General features: G+C 33.1%; 1 pseudogene; it reads left to right on the plus strand.

The window, feature by feature from the left end:
* Positions 1 to 6,092: 6,092 nt before the first annotated feature.
* LOC138337625 (uncharacterized) lies at positions 6,093 to 10,702 on the plus strand (annotated as a pseudogene).
* Positions 10,703 to 14,632: the final 3,930 nt, after the last annotated feature.

A 14,632-nucleotide genomic window follows, 5' to 3' on the forward strand; every position in this document is an offset into this window, starting at 1 on the left:
CAAATCAATCTTAGAGAACAATGATGCTCCCTGTAATTGATCAAATAAGTCATCAATACGCGGAAGAGGATACTTATTCTTCACTGTTACTTTGTTCAACTGTCTGTAATCAATACACATCCTCATAGTCCCATCCTTTTTCTTCACAAACAATACAGGGGCACCCCAAGGTGATACACTAGGGCGAATAAAACCCTTACTCAATAAATCTTGCAACTGATCCTTCAATTCTTTCAACTCTGCTGGGGCCATACGATATGGAGGTATAGAAATAGGCTTAGTGCCCGGCTCCAAATCAATAGCAAAATCGATATCCCTATCGGGAGGAACACCTGGAAGATCAGAAGGAAATACATCGAGAAACTCCTGAACCACGGGAACAGAGTCCATGGAAGGTGGTTCAACACTAGTATCCCGAATAAACGCTAAGTAAGACAAACACCCCCTCTCCACCAATTTCTGAGCACGGATAAAAGAGATGACCTTGCTAGGATAAGAACCACTAGCACTCTTCCACTCAACCTTCGGAATACCAGGCATTGCTAAAGTCACAGTCTTAGCATTACAATCAAGGACAACATGATAAGGAGAAAGCCAATCCATACCCAAGATAACATCAAAGTCTACCATCCCCAGAATGATTAAGTCTACCCAAGTGTCATACCCAGCCAAAGAAACAAGACAGGATCGATACACTCGATCCACCACTAAGGGCTTACCCACGGGTGTAGAAACACGAATAGGTACAGTCATCCTATCACAAATCATATCAAATTTAGCAGCAAAATACGTAGACACATAAGAGAATGTAGAACCTGGATCGAACAACACAGATGCAGGTCGATGGCATACTGGGATGATACCTGTAATAACAGCATCAGAGGTCTCCGCCTCAGGTCTCCCGGGGAAAGCATAGCAGTGGCCTCCTCGTCCACCTCCATCCTGGGTGGTACCTCTACCCCCACTCTGCTGAGCTGCAACACCACTACTAGAAACTCTATCACCTCTACCTGACTGAACTCTGCCACGACCTCTACCCTGTGGTGCTGGTGGTCTAGTCTGGAATGAAGAATTAGGTCGAGGCCCACCACGACCCCTTTGTGAAGTACACTGCCGCATTAGATGATCGGGATCTCCACAAGTAAAACAAAATCTCTGACCTGGGAACTGCTGTGTGGACCCTGAAAACCCACTATAATTGCCTCGCCTTGTAGGTCGCTGTTGTGAACCGTACGAGCCCTGACCAGGGCCATAAGAACCTCTAGATGTCGTGCCACCCTCAAATGTCGGCATAGATGCATGAATAGGTCCCCGCTGCTGAAAAGAACCACTCACTCTCTGTGATCCCCTACCTCCAGATGAGGCACCATGAAACTGGCCTGATATACGGGCCCTTTTAGGGTCCCCAAACTCCTCTCTCTCCATCAATTCCGCCTCTTTGGCGGCGCTCACAATGGACTGGAAAGAAGTCCCCTCCCTAGATGTCCGAAACACAGCTGACCTGATAGAGAAAGTCAATCCCCTCACGAATCTGCGGATCCTCTCTGTCTCATTTGGAATAATGGTCAACGCATGCCTAGACAACTGGTAAAAACGCGCCTCATACTCTGTAACCGATAAGCCATCCTGTCTCAGACTCTCAAACCTCAAGCGACTCTCCTCTCTCACGCTCCATGGAATAAAACGATCTTGGAATGCGCTAGCAAACTGCTCCCAAGTCACTGGAGGAGATCCAACTGGCAAACATCCTGAATAAGTCCTCCACCAGTCTCTCGCTGGTCCACGAAGCTGGAGTGTAGCATATCTAACCCCATGTGACTCAGCTAATCCAACCACCTCTAGTAACTCTCGGCAGGTAGTTAGAAACTCATGAGCGTCCTCGCTCTTCCCACCCTGAAACTGAGGTGGGTCCATCTTTCGAAATCTCTCATACCTACGCTGCTCATCCTCTGTCAGAACAACCATCGATGTAACTTGACCCCCAACTGTTGGTGCAATATCATTATGAACCGCGGGATCTACTGGTAGTTGCCCCACCGCATCCTGAAAAACTGGGGCTTGTTGTTGCTCTTGGGTCTGATCCTCCTCTCTAGTACGAGAGTCATGTGGTGTGGTAGTCGCACCACCACCCTGAGAAAAGCCCTCTAGCACACTTAACACCCTCAATAGTGTATCCTGAAGCAAAGGTGTGACTACGGGATCCGAAGGAACCTGGTCCTCTCTGTCATCAATCTGTGGTTCGGTAGAGACCTCTCTAGCACGACCTCTCACTGGTGCTGCTCCACGTCCACGACCTCTGGTTACTGTCGCACTACTAGCACGACCTCTAGCTCGAGATCTACCCCTACCTCTAGCTGGGGCCTCAACAACTGCCTCGGGAAGTGCCTCCCCTCTGCCACCAGTAACATTAGTTCTAGTCCTCGTCATCTGTCAAAAGAGTATACAACAACTCAATACTAACGAAGGTAACTACGCACGATGAGAAAGAATGAACAAAAGGAAGTTTCCTAGTAATCTTTATAGCCTCTCAGAGATGAGTACAGACGTCTCCGTACTGATCCTTGAGACTCTACGTAGACTCGGCTTGTATACACGTGAGACCTATGAACCTGGGGCTCTGATACTATTTTGTCACGACCCAAAAATGGGTGTGATGGCACTCGTCTTATCCCACCAAGACAAGTCAGCCTAAAACTAAATATCTAACAAAGTGCGGAAGTAAATGACAATCCAACAACAATTCCTATTATGAAACCAAGTCATATTAATCCAATCCCCAAAATCAGGTTGTCACGTACACAAGCCTCTAATGTAAATATTAGAGTTGAAATAAAATAGAAGTCAAAAATGAAGTTGTCTTTCAAGTAAAAACAAAGTCATAAATTGGAGTAGGAAAGTTCGCTGAGATGGCAAGCAGCTACCTCACAATTCTCCACAAGATGCCTTGGGAACGAAAAGAATGACAGGTATCACGAAGATCCAGGCTCGTATCCTACAAAAAATTTGTAGAAGCAAGGGGTGAGTACCAAACCACGCGGTACCCAACAAGCAAACCTCTAAACACAAGTTAAGTGAACAAAATACGGGTACTCCTTACACCCTATCTAAACCTCCACGCTACAGCCTAACAGTTTACCAAACACACCACTCAATAACCACACTCTATCAGTTTACACATTCTTAATAACAACTCAATATTCAACAATCACAAAACTTCACAGAGAAACAGTCACAAGATCAGCAAAACACATGTTCAAGTTCATCAATAATAAAATGTGCAATGCCATGAGATGCAATGTCAAATATCGTGATGCATGTCTTTCTTAACGATACACACCCGCTGTCTCTCAGTCTGGGACCCATGGGGGACATATCTGTCCATGCATCTGTCGCGGCGCACGACACGACCCTCGATAAATAGTAACCTTCGCGGTGCGCGATACGTCCCTCGAAATATAATATCCATCGCGACGCGCGATACGACCCTCGAAAATAGTACATCATCCTCTTACCACAACCATGTCTCAGATACAATGCAAATGACATGCTCAAATTAAAAGGAGGAAATAACCATTTGATAACAAAGCACAATTTACAACAAGAAATACAACACCAACAAATAAACAACAAGTCTCCAAATCATTCTCAACATCACACAAGGAAATACACGAATTTCGTACGCTTAACAAGAGTTTAGAAATCCACTTGCCTTAGCCAATCGAATAATTAATCTTGGACTTGAGCCTTCCCTTTCTGTTGAGCTTCTGAACCAATGGAATCTATTCAAGTATATATTCACAATAAGGTTTTAGAACTAACAACACTCACACTTTTATGTGTTTAACCTTAACCTAAGAATACACCACAAATTTATAATCAAATTTGTAACTCTTGATGTAAATTAACATTTCAACCATCATAGTTTTCCATGTTTCAAGCCTAGGACTAAATCTCAATTCCTCCAATATCATAATTCAAATGACATTCATATGATATGATAGATCTAATATTTAATTGGTCATCCCAATATATCAAAACTTAATTCATAATGTGATAATAATAAGAATTTAATTTAAATCTCCACGAATAGATCACAACGTTCGAACTCCAATGATTCATATGTCACTGGACATACTTATCCAAATTCTTAATCACTATATAGCAATTTTCACACCAATTTTTATTAATAAAATGTAGTGATGATAATTTTCCAGGGACCCACGAGCACTATTCACTGTGACTTAAATGTTTTTAACCCCATTACACAAGTATTGTTTTTTTTTCCTTCCTTCAAATTTCCAGCAATACACAAAAATTACTAAAATACATCAATACCCAATCATTACTTTATTATTGGTTAGTACCACACCAAGAAAACCCACCAAAAAAAATCCTACATATATATATAAATTTTTTTTCCAAGTTCAAACATCACAGACAACACATGCACTTCCATGTCATTATCCCTTTTTTTTTTTGAATAATAAATGTAAACAACCTCCCAATATCATTGTATGTGAATATATTTGAAACTAATTTGAGATTTGCTTACCAGGAGATCAAATCTTCATTGCCGATGTTGCACGAAGTCTCGTTCTAGGGTAGTTTTCTTTTCCTCTATTTTTTTTAAAATAAAAATTATAGTAAAATTACTAAATATCACCAAATTATTTTTAATATATAAGGGACAAATGGTATAGGATCTTTAATAAATTATCACATTAGCCCACTAACTATCTATTAATTCATTATCTATGATCACCCATCCATTAATTAATTCAAGTTAAGGAAATAATTCATATTTCCAAAAATGACTTTCCGGGTCATTACAGTTGGACTAAGTTAACCATACAAAGTATACAAGATGAGCTTTATTATGATATGTATGATTTATATGATGATTTAGATATTGGAGATTAAATATGACTGAATATTGGCTAAGGCGATATGGTAGGAATTACAGGTTAAAAAAGATTAGATATCCAGATAAATTAAGTAGGCTTTTTAAAATATTATATAAAAAAGTATCATTAACAGATAAAAATATAGATAGATCATTAGTTCTATATTGGAAAATGTCTGGAATAGAACTAGCACCAGGAAGTAAATTATTTACAGCAAGATGTAAAAATTTATATATATTAACAACAAAGCATAAAATAACAGCAAGAAATAAAATTAATAAAATAAAAATAGAAAACCCTTTTGAAAAAATAATTACTGTAATAGACAATAATGACTATAGTTATAAAGAAATTGATATAGAAGAAGATTTAGAGATAGTAAAAGAAAGATTAAGCACTTCAAGTGTACCAAATACATTGACAAGAGCTACCTCATCAAGGATGAGTACATCTAAAAGAAAATATGAAATTCCACAAAGCCTATTAGATAAAGAAGAAATAACACCATATCATTATTTCATCACAGGAATAATAGACCAAAGAAAATATAAAATACTAATAAATACAGGACAAGAAGAAAATTATATAACAAGAGAGTTAGTATTAGAAGAAGAAATTATAAGAACAGGACATACATGCCCTGGACTACCTAGTGAGATAGTAAACACGAATGAAGAAACAACAGAAAAAGAAATAATTATAGGAGGAATACTCTTAATAATACAATTCAAAATATACCAAGGAGATCATAATATTACATTAGGAATAAAATGGTTAGAAAAAGTTAAACCATACAACATAGAAAATGAACAATTAACAATAACTTGTCAAAATAAGAAAATAATTATAAAAAGGACAAAATGATTAATGAAAATATTTATACTTGCAAAAATTATAGTAGAAGGATATTACAACAGATATTATACACCTATGATAGATACAGGAGCAGAAGCGAATATATGTAAATATAATTGCTTACCAGAAGATAAATGGGAAAAATTAAAAACACCTATGGTAGTAACGGGATTTAACAATGAAGGAAGTATGATTAAATACAAAGCAAAAAATATAAAAATACAAATATGGGATAAAATACTAACAATAGAAGAAATGTATAATTTTGAATTTACTACAAAAGATATGTTATTAGGAATGCCATTTCTAGATAAATATTATCCACACATAATAAGAAAAACACATTGGTGGCTTACTACACCATGCGGAAATAAGATAGGAGCAAAAAGAGTAAATAATAAACAACGAAAAACTATGGAATGGATAAAAGGAAGTGAAAAGATAAACCAAGAAATGGAAAATATAAATAATAAACAAATAACGCAATTAGAAATTATTATATTTGCCATAGACAAAGTCAAGTTAATTAATGAACAAATAGAACAATTATATAGTGAAGATCCATTACAAGGATGGGAAAAACATAAGACAAAAGTAAAAATTGAATTAATAGATGAAAATAGTATAATAACACAGAAACCATTAAAATATAACTTTGATGATCTAGAAGAATTTAAAATACATATAAATGAATTGTTAGAAAATAATTACATACAAAAAAGCAATAGTAAACATACAAGTCCAGCATTTATAGTAATAAAACATAGTGAACAAAAAAGAGGTAAAAGTAGAATGGTCATAGATTATCGTAATCTAAATGCTAAAACCAAAACATACAATTATCCAATACCAAACAAAATACTAAAAATAAGACAAATACAAGGATATAATTATTTCAGTAAATTTGACTGCAAATCAGGATTTTACCACCTAAAACTAGAAGAAGAATCTAAACAATTAACAGCATTCACAGTACCACAAGGTTTCTATGAATGGAATGTTTTACCTTTTGGATATAAAAATGCACCAGGTAGATTCCAACATTTTATGGATAACTGTTTTAACCAGCTATAAAACTGTATTGTATATATAGATGACATATTGTTATATTCTAGAACACAAGATGAACATATAAGATTATTGGAAAAATTTATACATATAGTAAAAAATGCAGGTATAAGTCTGAGTAAAAGAAAAGCAGAAATTATGAAATCACAAATAGAATTTCTAGGAATACAAATAGATAAAAATGGAATAAAAATGCAAACACATATAGTACAAAAAATAATTACTATTGATGAAAATATAGATACAAAAAAGAAATTACAATCCTTTCTAGGATTAGTAAATCAGGTAAGAGAATATATACCAAAATTAGCAGAACATCTAAAACCATTACATAAAAAACTTAAAAAAGATGTAGAATATCATTTTGATGATAAAGATAAAAAACATATAAGAAATATTAAGAATTTATGTAAAAAAACTACCAAAACTATATTTTCCTGATGAAAATAAAATATTTACTTATATTGTCGAAACAGATTCAAGTGATCATAGCTATGGAGGAGTTTTAAAATACAAATATGAAAAAGAAAATATAGAACACCATTGTAGATATTATTCAGGATCTTATACAGAAGCACAAATAAAATGGGAAATAAATAGAAAAGAACTATTCGCATTATATAAATGTTTATTAGCATTTGAACCATATATTGTTTACAATAAATTTATTGTAAGAACAGATAACACACAAGTAAAATGGTGGATAACGAAAAAATTAGATGATTCAGTTACAACAAAAGAAATAAGGAGACTAGTATTAAACATACTAAATTTTACATTTACAATTGAGGTAATAAAAACTGACAAAAATATAATTGCAGACTATTTATCAAGACAGAGTTACACAGCCAGGACAAGATAATGTTATGGAAAACATACTCAAAACCCTAACTACACTTTGTAAAAAAGTGGACAGTATGAGATTGAGAATTCAAAAGCTAGAAGAAAAGGAAGAATCTACAAGTCAGCAGCATGACTCTAAAAATGCAGAGCTACGTCGTTCGACAGACGGTAAAAAGCCAGAACTAGAAGGAGACGTTGGGAAACTCCATAAAACCCATGACAATGTTTGTTTAAATGCAGCTACAGCAAGCACATCTACAACAAAAGGAGCCAGTGGAATAAGATATACAAATTTAAATATGAACAAAATCTTCGATAAACCATTTATTCCAAAGAACCAAAAAGACTCATTATTTATACCACCACAAATACATACTTACTCAGAAAGTTTAAACCAAGATAAAAAAGCCTACAACCACATAACCCGCTCATATATTGAAAACCTTTATAAAATCCAAAATTATTTAAACTCAACACCTAGATCTCCAACTACCAAAGACCCTAATACTGATTTCATAACACAAAAGCTACAAGGATATAATAAGTTAATAGCACAACCAGGCACCAATGCAAATCTAGTAAAAACATGTTATAGTTATGGATTACTTAATACAGTTTATACCCAAACAGGAGATGAAATATCTACCATACCAGAGCTATACAAAGCCTTTATGAACTATAAAAGAATTACTAAAGGAACATTGTTTTATATAAAGTTTTATTCAGCACCAGCAGAGATATTATTTGATGAGATAAAACCAATTATACAAGTTATAAAAATTGGTTTGACCAGAGATATGATAATTCCAGAAGATATTGGAATACAATAAGAAATACAAAAGATTGAGATACCAGAATTCTACGCCAACAAAAGAGTTATAGGAATAGCAACTATCCTAAATGAACTAACTAACAATTATTTAAACGGAAATTCAGTATGGAGCTATTATGTACGAGAGCAAGTTATGATATATTCAAATTCTAAAGAAATCAGAGAACAAGATATGGAAGAGATACGCCAGTGGACACTTAGTCTACTCAAGCCAGAGCAAAAACCAACAACAAGAGCATTAAGGAAAGGGTTTATTTCGGAAGAATTATTGACCAGAATTGCAAAATTATTGGACAAAAATACCCTGACCATATATGTTCAAAATGTCAAGGAGAAGATAATGTCATACCAGACGTTCAAATCGAATAAAAAAAAAGAGTATTTGTATTTTGTATTTTGTTAAAATTTTGTGTCGGCTGAATATCAGCCATATGTAGAAAGTAATAATTTTTATTTTTGTCGTGTTGTGTCGGCTGTAAAAAGCCAATTGTAAAAGTCATAGAGAAAATAGTGTGTATGTCGGCCATAAATAAAGAAGAGGCTATTATGTAAAGTAGTAATAGTAAGTATTTTGTTTTCTTGTGTCGGCCGAATATAAAAAGGCCAAGTGTAAAGTATGTGTCGGCCAGGTTTGGCCAAAAGTCTGTAAATTTTGTGTATAAATAGAGGGTTTCCCCTCATAAATAAAATCATCAATCCTTCATCTAACAATCTTCTCTCTACTCTCTACTCTCAATTCATAAATCCGCTTCCACCCCCTCCATTGGTATCTTCAAATTTTTTAGTATATAGAATAGTAATATCTTATAATCAACATCATCATTTAATAGGTAGGTTTCCATTTTTATTATTTTTATTTTTCACTAAAAAAAAGAGTATTTGTATTTTGTATTTTGTTAAAATTTTGTGTCGGCTGAATATCAGCCATATGTAGAAAGTAATAATTTTTATTTTTTTCGTGTTGTGTCGGCTGTAAAAAGCCAATTGTAAAAGTCATAAAGAAAATAGTGTGTATGTCGGCCATAAATAAAGAAGAGGCTATTATGTAAAGTAGTAATAGTATGTATTTTGTTTTCTTGTGTCGGCCGAATATAAAAAGGCCAAGTGTAAAGTATGTGTCGGCCAGGTTTGGCCAAAAGTCTGTAAATTTTGTGTATAAATAGAGGGTTTTCCCTCATAAATAAAATCATCAATCCTTCATCTAACAATCTTCTCTCTACTCTCTACTCTCAATTCATAAATCCGCTTCCACCCCCTCCATTGGTATCTTCAAATTTTTTAGTATATAGAATAGTAATATCTTATAATCAACATCATCATTTAATAGGTAGGTTTCCATTTTTATTATTTTTATTTTTCACTAAAAAAAAGAGTATTTGTATTTTGTATTTTGTTAAAATTTTGTGTCGGCTGAATATCAGCCATATGTAGAAAGTAATAATTTTTATTTTTGTCGTGTTGTGTCGGCTGTAAAAAGCCAATTGTAAAAGTCATAGAGAAAATAGTGTGTATGTCGGCCATAAATAAAGAAGAGGCTATTATGTAAAGTAGTAATAGTAAGTATTTTGTTTTCTTGTGTCGGCCGAATATAAAAAGGCCAAGTGTAAAGTATGTGTCGGCCAGGTTTGGCCAAAAGTCTGTAAATTTTGTGTATAAATAGAGGGTTTCCCCTCATAAATAAAATCATCAATCCTTCATCTAACAATCTTCTCTCTACTCTCTACTCTCAATTCATAAATCCGCTTCCACCCCCTCCATTGGTATCTTCAAATTTTTTAGTATATAGAATAGTAATATCTTATAATCAACATCATCATTTAATAGGTAGGTTTCCATTTTTATTATTTTTATTTTTCACTAAAAAAAAAGAGTATTTGTATTTTGTATTTTGTTAAAATTTTGTGTCGGCTGAATATCAGCCATATGTAGAAAGTAATAATTTTTATTTTTGTCGTGTTGTGTCGGCTGTAAAAAGCCAATTGTAAAAGTCATAAAGAAAATAGTGTGTATGTCGGCCATAAATAAAGAAGAGGCTATTATGTAAAGTAGTAATAGTAAGTATTTTGTTTTCTTGTGTCGGCCGAATATAAAAAGGCCAAGTGTAAAGTATGTGTCGGCCAGGTTTGGCCAAAAGTCTGTAAATTTTGTGTATAAATAGAGGGTTTCCCCTCATAAATAAAATCATCAATCCTTCATCTAACAATCTTCTCTCTACTCTGTACTCTCAATTCATAAATCCGCTTCCACCCCCTCCATTGGGAAGGGATTGAGTCAAAAAGTCCATCGCCTTTTTTAGTTGTTATTTATTATTTTTCGGCCTAATCCCTTGCCATTTTCATTATTATTAACTTTTAAGTTTAAGGAGAGGTGGAAATGGGCCAAAAGTCAAAACAACATGGGCGCAAATACAGGTCCAGGCGGACAGAAATTGAATTTGGGCCCAACATATTTCTCTCTCTTTTACTTTATTGCGTATTTATTTGTTGAAATTTGTCGTTAGTTTTAGAGTTTGAAAATTTCAAATCCACGCAAGAAGCTATTTCGCTTTAATAATTTAAATAAATTAATCAAGTCTGAATAGACTTGAAATAAATTTTACGAGCCAAATTTCAGTTAGATAATTAGGATGACATTTCACTTCTTTAAAGGATTTCGAATAAACTAGAATCTACTTTAAGTTATTGTAAGCCAAACATTTTAATTGCTGGAAAATTGTATTAACGAGTATTTTAGGTGCCTTAAACACCTTCCTAAAATACTAATAAGAACCCTCGAACCCCCTTAAGTATTTTTTTCATTAGATTTATTGTTTTGATCTTTTAAAAAAATAAGATTTCTTGATTTTTCCTAAAATTAAGTGGTCACTATAAGCCAACTCTAAAAAACTATAAATATTTTTTCCTAAATATAACATCTTCATTTCAATAGCTTTTATAGTATGCTTATGATATACCGGACAGAGGGTAAGCTTGGGGTCACTCGTGATCGTATGTCCTGTGTTACATCAAGCGGTAGCCTCGGTACATGACGTAATTAATATAAAATACAAAAATCTAGAATATATTTGATTGAATAAAATTGATAAATAATACATTTGAATGTATTTCTTCGTATTGGTAGGAGAGAGAGAGATAGGAGAAACAGAGGGAGAGTGTGCGAGAAAGGGAGAGGGAGAGAGGGTCTTCTATAAAAACAACAAATAGTGAGTTTTTGTAGTTATTTTAAATTATAGTTTTTTTCCACAAATATTTTGGGTATTTTTCCATGTTTCATAAATTTTTCTTTTTTCAATGTATCTATTTTTTTTGTGGACCTCTAACAAGAGGCCATGTGGCAAAACTATTTTTACAAAACCACTATTAAAAATAATGGCACAAGTGAACATGCTTTATAATAGTAATATATAAATAAATCAAACTTTTAAAGAATGATTTCAGTGTAATTTTAACCGTGTGATGACATATTTTATAATTTTTCCTATTATTTATAAAAAGTACACTAAAAGTAAGAGTAAAAACTAGTATTGTTATATAGACGTACCAACTTGTCTACAGTGTATGTGACATGCTACAAATATAATTAGTTATTAGTGTAACTTATTAATTATTATTTATTATAATTTTCATAAATAAAATTACTTGTAATTACATTCAAATAAGTTGCTTGTGTGCAAGATTCATCAAATCAATTTATAGTTGGAAAATGACTAGAAAAAGTTAAAGTTATGCGTAATCACAATAATATGATCTTCATTATGTGAAACTAAACATTATTAGAAAAATAATTGTAGTGTCATATACCAAAACGTCCTGATAAATTCCAATCCTTTTTTCCCTCAACATTATAAAAAATCACAAAATACATGTCTCTATAATTACTATTATGAAGATGAATATCAGCTCTTATCACTACAACAAAAATAATTTTTAGCGGCATTAAATATTGATATTAATAAAGAGTGTTAAAGTCTTTATCAGTATTAGTTAGGTGCCATTAGAATCAATGTCGCTAAAGGATTTAGGGACACATACAAAGAGTGACAATTGCCGCTAAAAATACATATTTAGCGGTAATTAAGAATTAAAGTCGTTAATGGTCATTTTTGTTATAGTGTATCCTGTTAGGGTTCAAGCCCCCTGGAAGCTTAAGAAGGTAGTTAGCACTGTTGATCAATTTGAAAGATCTTGTTGCTTCCATTTGCATTCGTTTTTCACCATATTTTTCGATGTTGGATGGAGGAAATTGCTGAGTTTGTAATGAAAGGGGGTGGGAATAAGCAAGGCGTTTCGTTAATTGATGTTACTGTAGAGGACTATCAAATAAATAATACACATGCTTCCCTTGAAAAGAAGATATTAGGCGAAGATTGTGCACTTATTTGTGAGCATTTGTTTAGAAATCGTGAACTTAGTGTTGATGATGAGATTGAACTTTATTGAGATATTGAAATTTAGAAATTTATATTCAAGTTAATTAAGAAATGTCATGTTTTATGAAATCTAGAGATTATTTTTTTAAGGAGATCAAATGGTTGTGATAATTATATTATTTGAATGTGTTGTTTACGGTAATATGTGATAATTTTCAATGGTTCTATCAAGCATATACAATCGTTGGCGCATATACGCTTTTTGTGTCCTCTTTTATCAATGTAACTAAGTCGCACTAATATCCAAACATTGTTACTGTTATATAAGCTACACATTAATTCCCTGTTCAATTGCTATGATGTTTTTTTGTATAGAATTATAGCATTGCTCGTGTAAAGTCAATGATTCACAATTTATTCATATCGATCTTCAAATACTTATTTGTGGAAATTCGTTGGTAGAATGAGAATAATTGGGGGTAGAAGGGTGGTAAATGAATAGGGGATTGAAAAGTTGGAATAAGATATGACTTTTTGGTTAACGGGTGAAATTGACTAAACAATTAATTTGAACAAGTATGGAGCCTGACTGGATGGTTTTGGATCTATTACCGATTCTTTTTCATTATTCGAGTCTGATCATTCAGATAGATACATTTTAATGAACTATATAGAAGAGTTATATATTTCAATAATGCCATTACCGATCTATTAGCAACAAATAGATCCCCTGAAGGAATTAGCACCAGAAGTCATAGTTACATTTCTTGATCATGATACTCGAGGACAACCAATAAAAGACGGTCATAATAAAGATTACAGGTCATTTTCTAATGTAATTGGAACTCTCAACTTTCTGAAATACATAAGCTCTAATTTTTAAAAGACATCTAATGTTTGTGGTCTTGAAGTCCATTATTCTACACAAGCTTTGGAATGTATCAGGAATAATTTGACATGGAATTTTGATTCATAATATCAAGTTGTAGTAAAAAAGGGATGAGAAAAAAAATCTAAAATATGATTAATCACAGTAATTTTTTCTTATCAATATGAAATCAAACTTTATTAGAAAAATAATTAGAGTGCCATATATCTGTTGGGTTTAGCAAGTGTGAATAGAAAAAGAAAAGAGAGAATATGAAAAGTGAGGGAACTATTATGGAGGAAAAATGAAAAATCATTTGCAAGTTATTTCTCTCATATTGGCAAAAGAAAGGGAAATTGTTGTCCTTATATAAGTAAACAATTCCATTACTTCTTAAAGAGCTAAGAAGAAGATGCCCCCTCGCACTGTCGTCGTCGACGCTCGGCTTCGGCTTCGGCTTCGGCTTTGGATTTGACAATTGATTGATAAATTTTTTGGACAAAATTTATTTAATCAGTTTTTATTAAATCAAATAAATCTGATTAATATTATCTCTTATAAATTTGCGGGTAACGGTAACATTTCAAAAAGTTGTTACTCATTTCAAAAATTCGTAACTTTCCAAAAAGTTGTTATTTTCCTAACAGACACATTTTTCTGAAAAGTTGTTATTTTTTTCAAAAGACACAACTTTCTGGATAAAAAAGGTATGAAAATATTTCTCTGAACAGACACGTTTCTTGCTGAAAATGGCTATAAAAGGAAGTTAATTTTCATTTTTTCAAACACTGAATTTTTTACTGATCTTCATAATTTTTTTCTCTCAAACAAATCAAATTGTCGATCGATTGAGTCTGTGTGACTTGTTGTTGTTCTGAAGTTCGTTGATGTTA

The sequence above is a fragment of the Solanum lycopersicum genome, chromosome 8 (genome assembly GCF_036512215.1).
Source record: "Solanum lycopersicum chromosome 8, SLM_r2.1".
Lineage (NCBI taxonomy): Eukaryota > Viridiplantae > Streptophyta > Magnoliopsida > Solanales > Solanaceae > Solanum > Solanum lycopersicum.